Here is a 6,216-nt window from a genome sequence, read left to right as displayed (position 1 = left end):
TGGGAATATATTCCCACAGCACTGGGAATTTATTCCCACAGCATTAGGAATGTATTCCAGTACTACTGGAATGTATTCCTGCATCTGTGGGAATGTATTCCCACAGCACTGGGAATGTATTCCTGCACCACTGGGAATTTATTCCCACAGCATTGGGAATTTATTCCAGTACCCCTGGGAATGTATTCCTGCACTATTGGGAATTTATTCCAGTACTACTGGGAATGTGTTTCTGCAGCACTGGGAATGAATTCCTGCAGCACTGGGAATTTATTCCAGTACCAGTGGGAATGTATCCCAGCATCACTGGGAATGTATTTCCCACAGCATTGGGAATTTATTCCAGTACCACTGGGAATGTATTCCAATATCACTGGGAATTTATTCCCACAGCATTGGGAATGTGTCCCAGTACCACTGGGAATGTATTCCAGCAGCACTGGGAATTTATTCCAGCATCACTGGGAATGTGTTCCTGCACCACTGGGAATTTATTCCAGTACTACTGGGAATTTATTCCCACAGCACTGGGATTGTATTCCCACAGCATTGGGAATGTATTCCAGTACCACTGGGAATTTATTCCAGTACTACTGGAATGTATTCCTGCACCTGTGGGAATGAATTCCCTCAGCACTGGGAATGTATTCGTGCCCCATTGGGAATGTATTCCTGCCCCACTGGGAATGTGTTCCCACAGCACTGGGAATTTATTCCAGTATCACTGGGAATTTATTCCAGTACCATTGGAAATGTATCCCAGCACCACCAGGAATGTGTCCCAGCACTTCCACGCTGCCTCTCCAGCCCCCACTCCTCAGTGGCACCTTGGGGTAATGCAATGGCGGCTGGAGTTTCCCCTCCTGTGCCCATTTCGTGCCCGCCCAGTCCCAGCCCAGGGCCAGGGTGGCACTGGGGCTGTCCCAGGGGCTGTGTCCCCTCTGTCACCGCTCACCAGTGCAGGCTCCTGCCAGGGGCGGGGAGGCTGCAGCTCTCACGTCCCCATGGAATGATGTACAATGACTTGAAGCTCTGTATTCCTTTCCTCTGGAAGTAAATGGGAGAAAATCCTCGGTGTTTTCTGCCTGTGTGTGACCAAAGGGGAGGGGAGGGACCCAGGGGCCTCCTGTGCTTTGTCCCTGCTCCAGCTGCTGATCCAGCTGTGCTGGCATCCAGGGATAGTCCTGGGCTGCTTTATCCAAACCCAAACTGAGCCCCTGCTCCACCAGACTAACCTGGGTTTAAAAACCCCATTATTAAATATTACCACATTTAATAATTTGTCTGTATTTCCTGAGCAGGCTCTGCTGCTTTTTGGGTGGCACTGCCTTCATTCCTGGTGTCATTGTGGACACAATTCCCACTTTTCTTTATTCTTCCCTTTCTTTTTTATCTCAAACCTGCACTTTGAATGCTCACAATCACAACCCTTTGCCCATGGAGAAAAGGAAATCAGTTCTAATGCACCCCTTGCTTTTGTACCAGGCAATTCCTAAAGCTGATTTTGGGGCAGTTTTCACCCAGCTTCTTGTTCTAATTGCAATTAAGCAGCCCAGACTGGGAGCCTGGTACTGGTTTTCCCTCTGCCTGAAGAAAATCGATGTAAATTGAGCGGCCTGCTGGATAAAAACCCAAATTTCCCTCTGAAACCACAATGCCTAAACCAGGAATCTCAGGCTGTTGATGCTGTTTCCTCTGGCTGAGCTTTGATCTGATCCCTGGAGAGCTCCCTGGATTTTTTACAGGGCTCAGCTCTCACCTACAACCTGGATTTTTGTTGTTCAAGTCTGACTCCTCCTCCTTTCTCCCCTGATCTCTCAGAACTTGTCCCTCCCCTGGAAATTCCTGCAGGAATAAACACTCCCCATAATCCTGGGATGCATCAGCCGTGCTGGAAGCGACATTTAGGAGTTAAACCCCAGCAGCTGCTGCTTTATTTGGAGTGGCTGGTAATTTTCTGCCTTTGATGCAGAGTGGGGGATGTAATCAGGGTGCCTGAATGGAGAATTTTCAGGATATTTTGGTGAGACAGCAGGGAGAGGAAATCAAGGGCAGCCTCTTGCTGGGTGAGGAAATTAAATATAAAAACTTCGAGCTGAATTGACACCAAACTGGAATCTTTTCATGCTGGAGAGCTGTTTAAAATAGAGCTTAACTTGAGCCTGGAAAAAAATAGCTGCTGAACTGTTGCTGATCAGATAATGCAGATCCTCAGGGGAGGAGATCTGATCCCTCCCAGGAGGAGCTGCTGGGTTGGGTTTGTGACGGCAGAACCTGCAGGGACCCTGCAGCAGGTGCGGTGCAAAATGCCAGAAATGGGATAAACTGAATCCCATCCCATGGATCCCATCCCGTCCCATGGATCCCATCCCGTCCCATGGATCCCATCCCATCCCGTCCCATGGATCCCATCCCATGGATCCCATCCCATGGATCCCATCCCATCCCATGGATCCCATCCCGTCCCATGGATCCCATCCCATCCCATCCCATGGATTCCATCCCATGGATCCCATCCCGTCCCATGGATCCCATCCCATCCCATGGATCCCATCCCATCCCATCCCATGGATTCCATCCCATGGATCCCATCCCATCCCATCCCATCCCATGGATTCCATCCCATGGATCCCATCCCATCCCATGGATCCCATCCCGTCCCATGGATCCCATCCCATGGATCCCATCCCATCCATCCCATCCCATCCATCCCATCCCATCCCATTCCATCTCATGGGTCCCATGGATCCCATCCCGTCCCATCTCATGGGTCCCATCCCATCCCATGGATCACATCCCATGGATCCCATCCCATCCCATCCCATCCCATCCCATCCCATCCCATGGATCTCATCCCATCCCATGGATCTCATCCCATGGATCCCATCCCACTGATCCCATTTCATGGATCCCATCCAATGCATCCCATCCCATTCCCTGGATCCCATTCCCTGGATCCCATCCCATGGATCCCATCCCCTGGATCCCATCCCATCCCCTGGATCCCATCTCATCCCCAGCTGAAGGGGAGATTCTTTCCTGATCCTTTCCTACACCTTCAGGTTGTGCCGGGGAGGTTGAGATTGGAAACTGGGACAAAATCCTTCATGGAAAATGCCAGGCACTGGAAGGGTGGAATCACCATCCCTGGAGGGGTTCAAAAAGTGTGGATGTGGCACTTGGGGACACGGGGTGGGGTGGCCTTGATGGTCTGAAGGTCTTCGCCAACCTTGAGTCTAAAATTTTCCCTTTGGTGCTCCCAAGGAGAAGGAGCTGATTTGTGTCTCAAAGAAGGATTTCCTGGAAGCCTCCTGGCTCGGGATGTGCCACCAGGAGCTGCCACTGCCACCCTGTGCTGTGACTTACGGAGGTGACAGATCCAGTGCCACCCTGCTGGGCTGTGACAGATCCAGTGCCACCAGTGCCCTGTGTGACAGATCCAATGCCACCAGTGCCCTGTGTGACAGATCCGTGCCACCCTGCTGGGCTGTGACAGATCAGTGCCACCAGTGCCTTGTGTGACAGATCAGGGCGACCCCTGCTGTGTCACAGGGCGCTGCCACCCTGCTCACCCGGTCAGCAGTGACAGCAGTGACAGCAGTGACAGCAGTGACAGCATCCCGGTGCTTGTTTCTGAGCTCCTGAAAACCTTCATGCCCAGAGCGGGGCTTGGGAGGAAAATGCCCCGTGGGGCACCGAGGGCAGCGCATCCCTGGGTGGGTGAGGGATCTGCCTTGAGGGCCTTGGGGTATCCTGAGAGGGAAAGGACCCGGACGCCCCAAATCCCACCCTGGGAGCGGCGTCCAAACGCTCCTGGAGCTCTGCCAGCCCCGGGGCCGTGCCCGTTCTCGGGGGGCTGTCCCGGGGTTTATTCCCCCCTCGGGGGATGAACCCTGCCCCGCTCTCTGCCCTGCTCTGCCCCTGCCCTGTCCCAGCTCCCGCCTTTCCCCCGCTGGATCCCCAATTCCCGAGGCCGGCGCTGCTCCGGGCGCGGCTGCTGGTGCCACCTACCCTCGCTGCCTGGCGCTGCAGCCGCCGCTCATTAAACCGGGGTTTAATTAAACCGAGCTGTGGCCGCGACACGGGGACAGCGAGCGCCCGGACACCCAGAGCGAGCCCGGCCGTGGCTTCAGGGAGCATCGGCCCCTGCTGGGAATGGATCGGGGCGGGTCCCGCTGTCCCCGGGCTCAGCTGGGCCGGCTCGGGGTGATGGACGCGGGTTTAGCAATCCCGGGGTGATGGACCCTGGCTCGGCAATCCCGGGGTGATGGACCCGGGTTTGGCAATCCCGGGGTGATGGACCCGGGTTTGGCAATCCCGGGGTGATGGACCCGGGTTTAGCAGTCCCGGGGTGATGGACCCGGGTTTGGCAATCCCGGGGTGATGGATCCGGGTTTAGCAATCCCGGGGTGATGGACCCGGGTTTGGCAATCCCGGGGTGATGGACCCGGGTTTGGCAATCCCGGGGTGATGGATCCGGGTTTAGCAATCCCGGGGTGATGGACCCGGGTTTGGCAATCCCGGGGTGATGGACCCGGGTTTAGCAGTCCCGGGGTGATGGACCCGGGTTTGGCAATCCCGGGGTGATGGACCCGGGTTTAGCAGTCCCGGGGTGATGGACCCGGGTTTGGCAATCCCGGGGTGATGGACCCGGGTTTAGCAGTCCCGGGGTGATGGACCCGGGTTTGGCAATCCCGGGGTGATGGACCGGGTTTAGAAATTCCAGGGTGATGGACCCGGGTTTAGCAGAGGTGGGTTGATGGACCCGGGCTTAGCTCAGCCGGTTCGGGGGGATGGACCCGGGTTTAGCAGTCCCGGGGTGATGAGTCCAGATTTAGCAATCCTGGGATGAAGGATCCGGGCTCAGCAGAGCTGGTTCAGGGGGATAGACCCGGGTTTAGCAATCCCGGGGCGATGGATCCGGGTTTAGCAGAGCTGGGTTGATGGACCTGAGTTCAGCTGAGCCAGCTCGGGGTGCTCTGGTGGCTCTTTCCCCCGAGGTGACAGGGACAGGCAGGGTCAGGGATGCTCCAGGATCACATTCCGGGCACAGAGGGAATGAATTAGAGCTGAACCAACTCGTTTTGTGCCCAGGATTTACAAATCCTTGTCCTGCTTTTCCCCACCTCACATTGGCAGGGAGGCTGTTCTCAGGAGAGCAGGGGTGGCACTGGATCTGTCACCTCCGTAAGTCACAGCTGCAGTGGCAGCCCATGGTGGCACATCCCAAGCCAGGAGGCTTCCAGGAAATCCTTCTTTGAAACATAAATCAGCTCCTCCTCCTCCTTAGGAGCTCCAAAATATGAAATTCTGGAGTTAAGGTTGGCAAACACCTTCAGACCATCAGGGCCACCCCCACACCGTGTCCCCAAGTGCCGCATCCACACCTGACTGGAAAAGGGTCTTGACTTTCTGGTGAGTTTTACCAGTTATCCCTGAAGTGGAATGAGCTGGGAATTAAGGAAATCATGATGAACTTGAAAAAGAAGAAACTTTACACTGCTTTGCTGAAAGTAAAATCCATTTATCAAGGATTAAAAAACTTATCCTCACCCTCACTGGTTCTGCAGGTGACCTGTGCTGAAAAAAGATCTGAGGCTGCTTTGTGCAGGACTTTCAAAAAGAAATAAAAACTTCCAGGTTTGTACAGGGTTTTTAGATGTGTTTTTTCATTTTTTGTCCTGGAGAAGGGATTTTGCAGTGGACAGTAAATGCCAATTTTGCACCAGCTCAGGGCAGGGAGGAGTGATTGCTTTGGGGTCATCTCTGAGCTATGACTCAGTGCCTGGGCACGGCAATCAGGCATCATTTATGCAGAAATCACAATAAATCTCTGCGCTCATTTGCATTGAGGACCCTCAAATCTGACTGGAATGATTATTTCCCCCCTCGAACCCTCTCACTGAATTCCCAGTGACTCACCCTGTGGATTCACATCTCTCCCAGCTCCTGGGCAGAGTCGGATCCCACCTGAGCCAAAGGCAGAGGGATTTGGCTCCAGGGGAAGAGCTGTGAGCAGGGAGGGGCTGCAGGAGCACAGGGAGCTCAGACCCCTCTTGCTCCTGGCAGTGAATCCCAGCCTGGCCACGGGAGGGATCTGGGAATTCTGCAGGAGCACCAGCAGGTGAAGAGGAGAGGGCAGAGAGGAGAGGGAGGAAGATTTGCAGCAGAAGATTTGCAGCAAAGCCTCCCCAGCCCTGGAGGTGAGTTCTGGCT

This window comes from Melozone crissalis, unplaced genomic scaffold (assembly GCF_028551555.1).
Source record: "Melozone crissalis strain CALT ecotype California unplaced genomic scaffold, PUWL_Pcris_2 ptg000295l_1, whole genome shotgun sequence".
Classification (NCBI taxonomy): domain Eukaryota; kingdom Metazoa; phylum Chordata; class Aves; order Passeriformes; family Passerellidae; genus Melozone; species Melozone crissalis.
The sequence above is the reverse complement of the archived record's forward strand: the minus strand, read 5'-3'. Positions refer to the sequence as shown.